This window comes from Sinocyclocheilus grahami, unplaced genomic scaffold, assembly GCF_001515645.1.
Source record: "Sinocyclocheilus grahami isolate Dianchi unplaced genomic scaffold, SAMN03320097.WGS_v1.1 scaffold707.1, whole genome shotgun sequence".
NCBI classification, from domain to species: domain Eukaryota; kingdom Metazoa; phylum Chordata; class Actinopteri; order Cypriniformes; family Cyprinidae; genus Sinocyclocheilus; species Sinocyclocheilus grahami.
The window spans coordinates 803,499-819,049 of record NW_015505886.1 but is presented as its reverse complement, the minus strand read 5'-3'; the positions used below and the strand labels follow the sequence as shown (position 1 = coordinate 819,049).

Genomic DNA, 15,551 nt, shown 5'->3' with positions numbered 1-15,551 from the left:
AAATATATACTGTATGTGTGTGTATTTATTTATACATAATAAATATACACAGTACACACAGAAATATTATGTAAATAAAAACTTTTATTTTGGATGAGATTAATCGCGATTAATCGTTTGACAGCGCTAGAATCTACATGAAGTTTTCAGTTGAGTTCTCAATGGTTCACAGTCCTAATTAACCTGCTTCCTACTTCTGTTCTAGTGTTCTAGTCCTGGAATACAAGACAAATTTTCAGCACTCGTCATCTACCACAGCCTCACTGCAGTCTCCGCACATTTGTCTTCAGCACTCCCCTAAAGTTCAGGTATCATTCTACCTATCATTTTATCAGTATGCATCTTCTAAATGCTGTGAATGTACAGTACGTACAGCAGAGAATATAGTGAAAGTTCAGGTTGTGGCAGCTGCGTTTGAGTTTCCCACATATCTTCGTTTCCTCTGAAATAAGACGTGATTGTATAGCAGAAAATGCATTTACGGAGACGTGATTGTTGCGTTATGGAATTGCACAAGCATTAAGGAAGTGCCAAACTGTTCATTCTTTTTAAAGCAGGGTTCTGCTCCACAGAACTATTCATTTATTCATCATGTAATAAAGTCAGCCTCTTCTGTGAATGATTTGGCTTTAAAATTGTTCAGCAGAAAAGCAGGCCTCTGACAGCTCCTGCTCTAGTGCCGTGTGCGTTGAGCTCCGTGCCAAAACTGGGAGATAATGAGCCCCCTGATGATAATTAGCTTGAATGACTGTATAATGAGCCTGGAAAATATGCAGAGGTCAGAGAGGAAAGCCTCTATTAAAAGCATTATTAAACCACAAGGGTCAAAGTTCAGGACGGCGAGAGTCGAGGAGTTTTCCGAGGTCCGTTTGGAGGAACTCGATGGTCAACTGTCACAAGCTGTGCTCCGATTCCCGATTCCTACACAGGGCTTGCTGTGTACATGCAGAGTAAAAATTATTAACTTTAAAATGATTTCTTACTATTTATTTATTTTTCTTTTTTTTATACATCATTATGCAGACCAATTCCCAGAATGCTCAGCATCACTTGACTTCCTGCTGCACATTAATGAATAAAAATAAATAAACGTAATAAATTTAAATTTGTATTTAATATAAACATTTAATACTTTAATATAGTTAATAGGAATATTTATTTAATATATCTAAATAAAGAAATATGTACATTTTCAAATGCCTATTAAATTTTAAAGTGCAACACAAACCGGATCCAAACTCTGAATGCCCACACTGAGCATTTGAAACCACATTTCAGAACATTTGCAAGTTCCTATTTGAATATGAAATAAATATTTATATTAAAATATTAAATATTTATAGTAAATAAATACACAGTTTAGTCATTCATAAATTCATATTTTTATTTATTTTTATTTATTTATCTCAAAATATTAAATATACATTTTATATAATTTAATATAAATAAATAAAAATGTAAATTTATTCAAATATGAAATAAATATTAAAACATTAAATAGTTATAGCAAAGAAACGCACATTTTATTCATTAATAAATTCTTATTTTTATTTATTTTTATTCTTCATCTGTCTTTATTAATATTATATTTTTGCATCTTATTTGTTCTAACATTCATTGTTTTTTCTATCTATCATTCATTCTATAGTTCATTTTCCTATCTATCTATCTGTCTGTCTGTCTGTCGTTGTTGTTCTATAACTATATTTATTTATACTTATTCATATTTGAATATGAAATAAATATTTGTATTAAAATATAAAATATTTATATTAAATAAATACACAGTTCAGTTATTCATATATTCTTATTTTTTATGTATTAATCTGAACATTTTAAATATCTATTTTAAATGTATTTTTATCCCCCCCCCACCCATTTTATCTATTTTAAAGTTGTTCAAATATGAAATAAATATGAAAATATGAAATATTTATAGTAAACATTTTAATCATATTTATCTGAAAATAATAAATATGTATATTAAATGCATTAAATATATTCATTATTTATATAAACACATTTTTATATTACAATAATAAATATTTTTTTCATTCCTCTTTTATTTATGTTTGTTTGTTTGTCACAATTTTGATTTTGATTTTTTTTTTAATAATATTTTAGTTAGTGCAGATAGATCTTGGTGCTCATGTAGATGATCATGGTTCGATTCCAACGATTCCAGAAAGTTATTTCCAATCCCATTTTCTGTCCTTTGCATATGGCAAAAAGCCAAACAAGGGGGATAAAAAGTGCAAGCAAGCATAGAATATGGCCTGTCAAGTCATTTATCCGTCATAAACAAAATGGACAGGGCAGCATTACTTTTTCAATATCATTACAAGACATTTGGTGTAATGGTATTGGATTGAAATGGCATAGATTGATGGTGGGACGCCACAAAAGGAGGAAGGAATGTTCACTTTAAATGAACTCCTATTCCAGCTAGTCCCCCATCTGCTGTCCGGTGAAGTGAGTTATTTAGCCATCGCAGGACCATCAGGGGTTCAAAGAAAATGATATCGCTCTGTTATGTACCAGCCATCTTCAGAGGGGTTAAAGCATTTCAGCGCTCGGTTCACATCAATTCTCCCGCTTGTTCCAAACAGGCACACACACGTTTCACAGCCAGCCAGGTTCCTCGCGGGAGCCGCGTTTCACAAGTCTCTCTAAGGTCAGGCATTCTGCGTCTGGGATCCGTGCAACACTGAGGCGTCTCTCTCACTCTGGGATACGGCAGCAAATGCTAAATTAGGACACAGAAAGCTTTCATTCCAATAAAGCCTCGGTCTCCTGAGTCAACGGACACAAAGATCAGGGTTTGCTGGAGGAGGTGGTAAATTATTCATGGCTTTATACGATTTGCTGGGAGCAATTCTCTCCCTCTCTCTGTTGCACTCCTCTAGTCGTTCTCTCCCTCTTGCTTCTCTAGAAACTTTCCCTCCACCTGCCAGTCAAGACCTCCAGTAACCCGTCATATGTTTGACAGGATCTGAATATTGTATCTGAATGTTTGGACCGATCAGAAGACCAGATACGAAGACATTCGTCCAGGTAAAATTTGTCAACAATTCCATCTCTTCCATTTTGAATTTTTTTTGTCCAAAGATGAACGTTTTAGTTTGTTTAGATTCTGTTTTTGCTCAGTCATGTAAGGTAGCTCCGCCCATAACAAAATCTCATTGGTTCAAAATCGTGCACCACTGCTGTATATTAAACATCAAATATGCTTTGATTAGCTGTCCTTTTTTCACTTTGCATTGCAGTTTCAGTTATTTATTATTTTCATATGATTATTATTTTGGTATTTTCAAACCAAATAATAAGCATTGAAATAAAAATAAAGCATATCAGTGTTTAATGTCTGTCAAATGTATATTTTGCACACCAAGGCTGCATTTATTTGATCAAAAATGCAGTAAAAACAGTGATATTGTTAAATATTATTACAATTGAAATGTATTTTATCTTAATTAAATTATTAACGTCATATCATTATAATATATTATATTATAGTAATATAATTATAATATAATTAAATTTATTTAAAATGTAGCTGAATTTTCAGCATCATTACTCCAGTCTTCAGTGTCACATGATCCTTCAGAAATCATTCTGATATGCTGTTCAAGAAATATTTCTTATTAATATTAATGTTGAAAACCTTTTTTTTTGTGCAAACTGTAGGGTTTTTAGTGTTTTTTCAGGATACTTAGATGTATAGAAAGAACAGCATTTATTTGAAATGAATATTTTATAACATTATAAATGTTTTAGTATCACTTTTGGTCAGTTGAATGCATCCTTGCTGAGTAAAAGTATTAACTTCAAAAATTATGATAATAAAAAAATCTTACTGACAACAGACTTAAAAATTTGATATTTTCAGCTATTTTTTTTGTACACGTGCTCAAAAACTCATGAAAAATGTGCTGATTTTCAATGCACATTTTAGCACATTTTTATCATTTACAAATTTTAAATTAACTTTAACAATTAAAACTCATAAAATTGAGTGAAGTTAATAAATTGCACTTTAAACAATCACACACAAACACATAGACCTCCATAGACTTACATTAGAAAAGATCAAAAGCTTGTGAGAAAACTGTGGCCGGCAACAGTTGCCATGGTCGGATTGGTCAGTAATGTTTTTAAAGCGGGGCTTAGCGAAGGGTCAATTTACATAAAAAGTCAATCCAGTTCAATCCATGATCAGTTTCAGCCCGAGACAAAGAATCTGAGCAAACAAACAAGAACCTTTGTTGCCTGTGCTGAACGAGGATATCTGAAGATTCTCCTGCAGGCTTTTATCTCCTGTGAAGAAACTTTCGAAAGTCACACTGATCCTGGGCTTTGATCCTGAGCTTTCTGTTCTACAGTATCCTCTTCTCTCTTCTTCTCCACAATCCCATCTCTGTCTCTCTCTCTTTTTTTTCTGTTTCTGGTCTACTCCACAGCATCATAAACACTGTCCCCTCATTCTCTCTCTATCAGACTCCAGCTGTTGAGTCCTCAGCGAACATATTGCACAGGAACATAGAGGATCCATCACTGTCATATGTGTGTAGAGCAATGATTGAGGGACAAACACAAACACTGGAAAAATCATTGCGTAATCATTATTTTTGTCTTGTTTTCCAAACATAAACATGCTTAAAACACTATAAATTTTTTTGGAAACAAAAATAAATGAATGCTTTCATTCAGCAAGGATGCACTAAACTGATCAAAAGTGACAGTAAAAATATGTTTTAATAAGGTTTTATAGATTTCTATTTGAAATAAATGCTGTTCTATTGAACTTTGTATACATCAAAGAATCCTGAAAAAAAATAAGTTTTCCGCAAAAATATCAGGCAGCTGTTTTCAACATTGATGATAATAAGAAAAATCTGCATATTATCAGTGACACCGAACACCGAAGCAATGCTGAGAATTCAGGTTTGCATCACAGGAATAAATTACATTTGAAAATATAATTACAGTACAAAACGTTTATTTTAAATTATTATAATGGATAAGTTATTTTTTAACTATTTCACATTTTTACTGTATTTTTAATCAAATAATGCAGCCTTGGTGAGCATGAGAGACTCAAAATGTATTATGATAATTTAATAAGTAATAATTGATATAACTTGATTACATTCCATTTTAATATATACAATTATTGTATGCAAATAATTTAATGTATTAAAATTAATTTACATTCTTAAACACATTTTCATAGAAAAATAGTGATATTTGATGCAAAAAACACAGCTATATTCTTTGAAAACAAATTTTTCAGCTAAAAACTCATGTTTAGTGCACAAATGGACTATTTCGTGTTATGTTATACTGTTTTTTATCCTTTTTATAGATATTTTTATGGTGCTTTTGCATTATTTAAAATAAAAAGACCTCTTTTCAGAAAATATATCTTGAATTAACTTTTTTTCTTTTTTTAATCTATTAGCATTTAATATTTATTTTATGTATTTATTTCAAAAGGAACGGTACATTAATCAACATTTAAATAAATGTAAACATACCCAAGTAAGCCAAAAGGCTAATTTTCATACAGTATGTAGTCCCTGCTGTTATTAGCCAGAAATGAAAATAGTAATAATAATAATAACAACAAATAATAAAATACAGGCAAAAAGCTTAAACAATAGCACATACATTATATAATACACTGAAATAATAAAATGATAACAAATATAGTATAGTATTGACATCAGTGTCAACATGGTTGATTACGAAGAAGTATAACTGCTAAAATCATACTTGAATAATAGGAAGTATATTCTGTAATTGATTGTGGTATGGAATCCCACTGATGTAACGTCTAAAGGAAAACAGCCTGACTAAATGAGTTTTTCCATCGTGCTGCACCTCTAGCTGCTCTGCAGATTTGAAACAGATAAAGCCAACCTTCAAACATAAGCATAAATCTAACAAAATCATCTTGTTCTTGATGTATTCAATGGGAAACTATATCAAAAATATGGATGAAGAAAATAAGGATTCCCCCATTCAATCTCTTGAAACCACTGAGATATTCCAGAGATCTCATTTGTAATTTTCCTTCCCATGGGACAGTTTGTTCCATCAGAAAACAGCTACTGTGATGGCAATGAAGAGAACAAATGTGATTGGTGCATCTTTGTCTCTCTCTCTATCTCTCTCTCGGTTTCCCACACTCCACTGCCTCCCTCCACCTTGTGCCATCCTAACGCTCTCTCTCTCTCCGTCTCTCACTCTACCTCTCCGTCGGCTGACTGTAGGTACGCCCTCTGCTCGAGTGTGTGTCTTGTGTGTTCATGCGTGTTGGAAGCAGGTGGATCACGGATGTGTCTGCAAGCTCTTCATCAAGCGTGCGTTTTGTGAGTCCGGAGCATTCTGGATATAATTCCGCCCCTGTGGATACAGACACACATTAGGACGACTGTCGTTAAACATCCGGTAAGAGGTGTTTTTGCACTCTTCTTGGAGGTTTTTTCCCTTCAGTTTGCGCTTTTGGGCAGGTGCGCACTGGCTTGGCATCGAATGAAGCAGCTTTGATTTTATTTGGAGCGCGTTTGCGCGAGATATCCATTAATATTTCAGACATCAAAGCGTGCAACGTCTATATTTAGTCCAGAGAAATGCTGGTATGTTCGGATAGCAGCCAGTTTCTCTGCCTCCTCTGTTTCCACAGGACAGGCGGATCATTTAAAGAGCGGGAAGGGAGGGGCATTGTGGGTACAGCCGACACATCTAAAGAAGCAAACGGGAGAGAGAGAGAGAGACAGGTAGAGAATGCTCTGATTGTAAGGAACATCAATATTTATTAGATTCGGTCACTTCAGCCTTAATTTCTCTCGGTGCGCTTGGAAACTAATAAGAGAGAAATGTGATTAGGCGTCATGGGCGGAATAGCAGTTTCCACTTCTCTACCCTCCAGATATGAAGCTAAAAAAGGTCCTGAGGGAATGAAAGAAACGTTAATGTGTGGCAGAAGCACTTTGGGGATATTTTAGCTGGTCTTTGTATATTAATGAGCCTTGTTTATCCCTTGTTCAGTAGGTATAAGATGCATCACTATGACGTTTTCATAGCATATCGTATTTTAGATGAGGATATAGCTACTGGCCACATGTCTTCTTTTGATTAAACAATGACCGATTACTGTGGCCAGTGTCATGTGATCAGAAACAGGAGCGTTTCCTGTCCTCGTAGACACTCTGTCTAATCACGTCTGCTGCTGGGAAGTTACTTCATTTATGAAATATTACCTGAGTGAAATCTTGATACGTCCAGATTCCCAGAGTTCTTTGGGGCTGTATTAGTGATTGATCAGGCTGGAGGTAAGACCGATTGGGACATGTGCTCGTTTCCTGATTTTGTTGTGAGCTCAGCAGAGTTTTTTGGTGCTGGAGTTTGATGACTTTGGGGGCGGTTCCGCTAGTTGGTGCTAATGGTGCTGCAAAGACTCATTATGCACTAAAGCATCTGTTCATCGATTCATTCGGCTATTTTTGTTTTTATTTACCACATCAGGTTCTGCATGGAGCAACCTAACATGAGTCTGAGTGCAAATTCACAGTATTATTTCAACGTTCACCAATCACCAACAATGCAGTAAACATGCATTAAATGCATTAATTTTTATTTATTAAATATAATTTTCAATGTTATGCTTTTAATACTTTAAGATTTAATATGTATTATTTTGCAATTTTTTTATTTTCAGACTTTTTTAGTGTTCAATTTTTTTTTTTTGGATGCTTATTTGAATTTTTTGTTATTTACTTTAATATATATATATATATATATATATATATATATATATATATATATATATATATATATATATATATATATATGTTTTTTATGTTCGTAATTGGACTACTTATTTAGTTATTTTTTATTTAATCATTAACTATTTTATTTTTATAAATGAACATTTTTGGGGGTTTTATGCTTGTAATTAGCTTGTAATTTAGTTTACTTTTTTAATATTCTGTATTTACAAATAGTAACATAATTCGTGTATTTTTATTAATTTTTTTAGTAAATTTTCAGTTTATTTTTCAATTTTATTTTTAATTTTCTACTTATTTTGTTTAATTTAATTATTTACTCTTTTAATATTTAATGTTTTATTTTATTTTATTTTTTTTTTTAAACAGTTTTAAAGTATTTTTATTTGAATAATTATTTTATTTTAATTATTTCAATTTAATTAATTTAACCATTGTAATTAAACTAAGTTATTTTAATTATTGAATCATTCTTGTCATGGCATCAGTAATGATGGTGAAGAGCGTCATAACACATATTCAATCGAGCTCACTTTCAGAATTTTAAAATGCCGCATCAGGTAATTGGATTACAGTGGTGGAGCGATATTTTCCACTAGTTTGGGAATTGTTGCGTACAAATTGAATTCAACAGTAATTTGGTGATTTGCATAATTCCTCTTGACTGTCTTTGCCTGTAACTTTGGTTAAAAGCTTTTTTCTGTTGGAACCGCATCCTACACTCTAAAAAATGCTGGGTTGTTTCAACCCAATGTTGGGTCAAATATGGACTAACCCAACTGTTGGGTTACAAAGCTAATTTAAAAATGTAACCAAAATTTAACCCAGCAGTTGGGTTAGTCCATATTTGACCCAACATTGGGTTGAAACAACCCAGCATTTTTTAGAGTGTAGTGGCAGGACCATAGCCACCATACACTACATCTCTCTCAGCTATTGGTCAATTTTCAGCTCCAACACAATGAGCCTTGGCGTGCATATGGCCAACAGGGGTTTGAATCGATCTATTGCCACTTCCTGATCCCATTTCTCTACTTTTCTACCTAAAAAGTGGCAAAAAAATTAGTATCGTGTGAATTTCGTAGCCATGAAAATTCATAGTCCTGCTCTCATATGTTTCTCATTGTCCATTTTACGCACATTCGCTAAAGATGGATGAGGTTTTCATTTACCCAGAGGATGTGTTGACACAGAAGGCATTGCTCTTGATGAACTGAAGAAGCTCCAGGTGGACACCAGCACTCCACAGAAAGCATGCCTCGCAGCCTCTGGCAGCTTCATAGAGGAAGACTAATCTTTCTTTTGGCATAGAAAGGTGGCTTCCCGGGGGAACATGAAGTGGATTTTTCCAGGATCTCATTGTTGAAGATGGTTAAGGTACTTCCCAGCCAACAATGCCTCACACGTGACCTTCCTCCTGTAGGGCTTTGGTTCGGAAGCCTGTTTGGAATCCACCGGTCGTCTATAAAGGTGTCTACAGAGGAGCCTGTGATGTTTGACGCACATCAGGCTTCAGGCCGTCACTCTCAGCTCTGCCTCCAACCCGACATGAAGATCAGGATAGATTATCACGTACCAAAGAGCAAAAGAGACAGACAGAGCGACGCGGAGAGAGCGTGACCTTATATTCCCAGATCCATCTGTGTCATGTTCAATGTTCTGTGCTCTCCTCACAGCATATCTGATTGTTCTGGATGGTGTTGCTTTGGGTTGATAACCGTCAAACCCCTGACAGATAGAATCCATCTCTCGTACATCTGTTCTTTTAACGCATTTAATGAAAAAGGAAAAGTCTGTTCGCCACCTTTTATCAAAGACAAATTGCTCTCATCCGAGCATTTCCTGATCAGAATTCCGTGCCAGATTCTGACATTTAATTTGCAGCTAAATTGGGGTGAGAACGGTGTGTGTGAACGGCCGATTCTCTGATCCAGAGGCGTACGAACAGAGCACTGCTGTTATTCATGCCGGAGAGGACAATGACAGCAGTCAGTCACAATAAAAGCTTTTAAAGGAGACAGAGGACATTGTGTGGAGTCGAAAAAGGGTTTATGGAGTTCAATAAGGATGAGTCATTAAATTATGGACTCTAAAAGCATTTTCTTAATCAGTATCTTCAGCTTGCTTTCAAGTCAAATATCCTTAAAATAAGAATCCGTTATATAAGAAATAGCATATTAAAGGAAAAGTTGAAATAAAAATGATTTTTTATTATTTTATTTTATTATATATTTGTTTGTGTTAACTGTGGAACACCTATAGAGAAGTGAATGCAAATGCAAATGTAGACTGCCGCTTTTGAGCTTCAAAAAGGATGCAGAAGTACCATACGATTATTATAAAAGAGATCAATTTGACTTGTGCAATAAAATAATTCATTTTGGGTGAACTGTTCTATTAAGTCTCAACTGTATCCAATATAGCTTTGTTTTTTCTCTTTTTAAGATTAAACCTCTCTTAGTTTTGCTAGATTGATGCTTGAAAAACATAGTAAATGTATCTTCGGATTTTACAAGTAATGAATTAATGCAGTTAATAATGCATTAATATATTAACATATAAAATATCAATATTAATATATGAATTAAATATTAAAATGTATTGTATTATTCATTACGTTATTAATTAAATGAATAAATTTAACAAATTAAATATTAATATTATAAAAAAATAAGTACTTGAGTATTTTTGCCTTGTTTTTCTGTAAAAAAAACAAACAAATAAATTATATACAGTATTTATTATATATTTATTAATTAATTATTTGTTTGGTTTTTTTACTGAAAATCCAGGCAAAAATACTCATTAAGTACTTATTAGGAAAATTATTTTTCCATTTTTAGCATTATGACGCAAACACCCACATAAAGTACCTTAATGATTGACGTCTTTTCTGAAACGAAAGTAATTTGATTCGTCGTAATTGCCTCACAATTATATTTCACTACTAATGCACAATATTCAAACTAATGCACTCATGAAAATCATATAAACATGACAATCTATGAACACAATCTTGTCATCTCTTCTTCTCTCTCTCACTCCCTCACACACTTTTTGAACTGCATTATTTTAATTACCTTGGTGATTAAAAAAATGTCCCCGCTCCATTTTCTCTGTCTGAATTAATATGGGATTTCGGTCTAATGAGAGAGAGAAAGAAACAGACAAATTTAACATAATCAGTCATTTAATGACTACTCAAAGAAACAAATGAGTAAACAAATAAATGAGGGACTGATTCTCAAAGCAATGGGAATAGTTAAAGTCAACATGACATCAAAATTGACCCTATTTACTTTATGTTGTTATCTTTTATTAAAATCGAATAAATTGCATTGCCATCTGAATTGATTGATTCGGCCTCATTCCTTGTACATTTTCACCATCCAGTAAATTCTCATTAGATAAAATTAAGCTCCAACCAACATTCCCATTAAATATCACTCATAAACACAAAGTATGACACAAGTAAAATCATGTTTATTTTAATGCTGTTTCTATCCTGACGTCATGTTTAGCTCTTCTATTGTTTTTCACGTATTTTTGTTTTCTGGCTAGTGTTTTGCATGAAGCTCTACAGAAGCGAGCGTATCCTTGGGTGAGCGCACCTTTGAAATCTCTGCCGTCAGAGCTGATTGCCTTTGAAGTGCTTTGGTAATGAAATGGTTGTGGAGTTTCTGGTAGGAATAAGAAATGCTGTCGCACGTCTTCCTGTCTTACCTCCAGCCCCCTGCAATCAGAAAGAGGTGATTGAATTCAGCTCATTAACAGCCTGAGCAAAGACAGACGCTGTTCCAGATCCTAGTGAGCCGCTTGTATAGATGGGATTTTTTGGGGGATTTTAGGCTGTTATCCTGTTTTATGAAATGCCTCGTTTTGTTTAAAAACAAATATAATAAATTATATTAAAATTAAATATTATATATATATATATAAAATGACAAAAACAATTATATTAATATTCAAAATATTGATACAAACTATAATAGTATCCCAATGACACTAAAATAACACTCTCTCCCCCCTGATTTTGAGTAAATACAATGTAAAATACATTAAGTTATGTGATATACATAAGTATCTAGCTTTCTAGATAGTGTTATCATCATAAGAAGTTGCAGAATGCATTGCAAGGACAATCAAACTTTCCAATCAATAAATCAAGTAAGGGAAATGTCGATGACAGATATAATCATATTTTATACAGTGGGGAAAAAAAGTATTTAGTCAGCCACCAATTGTGCAAGTTCTCCCACTTAAAAAGATGAGAGAGGAGCCTTGTGATCATTTTGACCCCACGGGGTGAGATCTTGCGTGGAGCCCCAGATCGAGGGAGATTATCAGTGGTCTTGTATGTCTTCCATTTTCTAATAATTGCTCCCACAGTTGATTTCTTCACACCAAGCTGCTTACCTATTGCAGATTCAGTCTTCCCAGCCTGGTGCAGGTCTACAATTTTGTTTCTGGTGTCCTTTGACAGCTCTTTGGTCTTGGCCATGGTGGAGTTTGGAGTGTGACTGTTTGAGGTTGTGGACAGGTGTCTTTTATACTGATAACAAGTTCAAACAGATGCCATTAATACAGGTAACGAGTGGAGGACAGAGGAGCCTCTTAAAGAAGAAGTTACAGGTCTATGAGAGCCAGAAATCTTGCTTGTTTGTAGGTGACCAAATACTTATTTTACCGAGGAATTTACCAATTAATTCTTTAAAAATCCTACAATATGATTTTCTGGATTTTTTTTTCTCATTTTGTCTCTCATAGTTGAGGTATACCTATGATGAAAATTACAGGCCTCTCTCATCTTTTTAAGTGGGAGAACTTGCACAATTGGTGGCTGACTAAATACTTTTTTTCCCCACTGTATGTATCGTAAAGACATTTATATTTCCAACTGATGTTAGTATTATTAATTTATAAACCGTTTTGTATTTTGCTCAGGTGTGTGTGCATTGATTTGGTGTGGAGGAGCACTGGATGGCTTCCAGGAGCAATGAGCTTAAGCTGCCTCCTGTAACGCTCTATTAACTCACGCTTTACCGTGCTAACATTACAGCGTGAGTATCTGCTGAGTATGACTGATTCAGGGTTACATTAGAAACCACCTCTCAGACTGATCTATGTCTCAACTAAATCCTCCATCTGGAAAAAATCACCCTCCATTAATCACCACTGAGCTCACGGTTCAAGAGCAATTTTCCAACTCAATGTTAATTAAATAGAGTAACTCGTCGCAGGTTAAAATCCCCGACATCTGTTCACGACAGTCATTTCATAAATTAATATTTTTTTTAAAATGCCCTTTTGAATATTAATAGTAACCTAAAAGGGCAAAAAGCCCCATAAACTGCCTGTGACATAATCCATAACAACCTCAGTATGACCTCACATATTACACATCCCCACAGCAAAATCTTCTTAAATATCCAAACTACGTGAGCGTCAAATAACCACACATGCTTGATTTCAAAGCATTTAAACATTAGATGTTCTTACATAACTGTTCTGTTGTCTTTGGGCCATTTTTGACCGTTTGATTTTAGTAAAGAATACATTATATATGCTGTAGTTTTTGCTATTGGAAACAAGTTTTTATTTTTATAGCATAATACACTTTCGGACTAAATAGAAATTAAGTTGATGTTGCTTATTTAAAATAAAATCGTTCATACCACACTAAAGTACAGTCATCATTTGCATGTCTTAAAGTTACAGTAGCACACAGTTTAACTGTGAGAGTCATAGAGAAGACTGAAAATGGTCATGTAAAACTACATTTTGGTTGAGGAAACCTAGTGTAATCTTGTGTACTTCAACAAAAGTTTAGAAAACCTCCCTTTTAACTTTATACGGTTCATATATAATGCAGATGAAGTGCGGACAAAGCTGTAGCGCAGCAGTCGTGATGTTCGACAGAGTCAGTGTGTCAAACACAGACACCGGTTCAAACTCTGTCTGGGAGCTAATTAGTCACACTTCATTATGAGTCTGACTGAAGGTGATTGTAATAATTACACTGCGGTTTCCCTGTTTATTCGGTCACATGAACCTTTGATGGTGGCTTCTCGGAAAGAAAAAAACCAAAGGTCATAGTTGCTTTTCTGCACAATAATAAAGCCGATCTGAGGAATCTCTTGAGTTAATGGGCCAGAATCATGTAAACAGCAGAATGCACGTCATTAACACCAGAAACGAGCGGCCACCTCGTGTCATTACAGGCTGCTTCGCCAAACAGCTGTAGCACATTATGGGATATCTCAAGCCCAACGGGGATGACAGAGGAAACCCTTAAGCCTGGTGCACCTTTTCACATTATGCGGTGAGATTTTGGGGGAAAGCCAAGATAGACCGCATAGCATCTTTTATCACCCAGTGTTCTACACAGAAAGGGAAATAAGAAGCATAGCATCTGGAGTCTGTCGTGGTTGGGTGAACGAGTAAACAAACTTGAGGTAATTTTGAAAGTAAGATCATAATGTAAAAGAATGAAGACTTTTAAAGATATTTATGGTAACACTTTAGAATAAGGTTAAGTGCTTTAATGTAGTGTAATACAGCAGGCATCATGCTGAAAATTTTGATTTATTATTTTCTACACATATATTTTAACATTTCTAGTTGTATCAGTTAACATAGCATAAATGTATTACGAGCAAACATGTAACAATAGTATGCCTATATTTGTAAATTAATATTCTGACGTTTTTCTCATAATTCAGACTTTTTTCTCCGAATTCTGAGTTTCCATCTCAAAATTCTGACTTTTAGTTTCTGCCAATAAATTAAAAAGTTAATTGCAACTTTATATCTCGTAATTCTGAGATATTTTGAGATAAAAAAAATTTAAAAAGCCAGATTGTGGGATATAAACTCAGAACTGTGCAGAATTTATTTTATTATTATTATTATTATTATTATTATTATTATTAATCATGTAGCAGAAACAAGCTTCCATAGCATATCATATCTAATATAAATGTTTTACTGTTTTTAATTTCTGTGCTCCTATTGGTTTTCATTAGATGGTTGTCATAGCAACAGTCACACTGCAGGACTGTGACCCAAAATTTCAGTCAGAACATCTACATCCGAAATTCATTGCACAGATGGAAAATGGTGAGCATGTCACACTCTTAAATAAATCTTATGATCTTAATATTTCCCAAATTAATCTAGGATGGTGTATGTTAGTTTTAAAACAAAGTCCTGTTTGATTCATGGGCAGTTAGATTCAATTTTTAACCAGGCACAAGTATTTTAATCTGGGGGTTTGTGAATTTAGTTTAAAATATAGTTCGTAGTTCCATCTCTTTCATTTTATTCAAAGTCACACAAAGTTTTTTTTCTGAATATCAGTATTTGTTTTTTATATATACTGTGTATATATACAGTGGTGTGAAAAAGTGTTGGCCCCCTTCCCGATTTCTTATTTTTTTGCATGTTTGTCACACTTTAATGTTTCAGATCATCAAACTAATTTAAATATTAGTCAAAGATAACACAAGTAAACACAACATGCAGTTTTTAAATGAAGGTTTTTATTATTAAGGGAAAACAAAATCCAAAACTACATGGCCCTGTGTGAAGAAGTGTTTGCCCCCCTGTTAAAACTGTGGTTTATCACACCTGAGTTCAATTTCTCTAGCCACACCCAGGCCTGATTACTGCCACACCTGTTCGCAATCAAGAAATCTCTTAAATAGGACCTGCCTGACAAAGTGAAGTAGACCAAAAGATCCTCAAAAGCTCGACATC

General features: G+C 33.9%; 1 protein-coding gene across 14 annotated transcripts in view; it reads left to right on the top strand.

Annotated features, from left to right (window-relative positions):
• Positions 1-15,551, top strand: part of LOC107560004 (leucine-rich repeat and immunoglobulin-like domain-containing nogo receptor-interacting protein 1) — a 107,776-nt gene that overhangs the window by 7,826 nt on the left and 84,399 nt on the right. For 4 of the 14 annotated variants that reach the window (XM_016244056.1, XM_016244051.1, XM_016244055.1 and 1 more), the window contains 3 exons: positions 206-308; positions 2,610-3,054; positions 6,276-6,453. The gene's annotated coding sequence lies outside the window, so the exon portion shown is untranslated. Of the gene's footprint in view, positions 1-205; positions 309-2,609; positions 3,055-6,275; positions 6,454-12,737; positions 12,854-13,566; positions 14,249-14,818; positions 14,913-15,551 lie in introns of those variants that run through there. The other 10 variants (XR_001605678.1, XM_016244052.1, XR_001605675.1 and 7 more) reach the window with 9 other exon arrangements.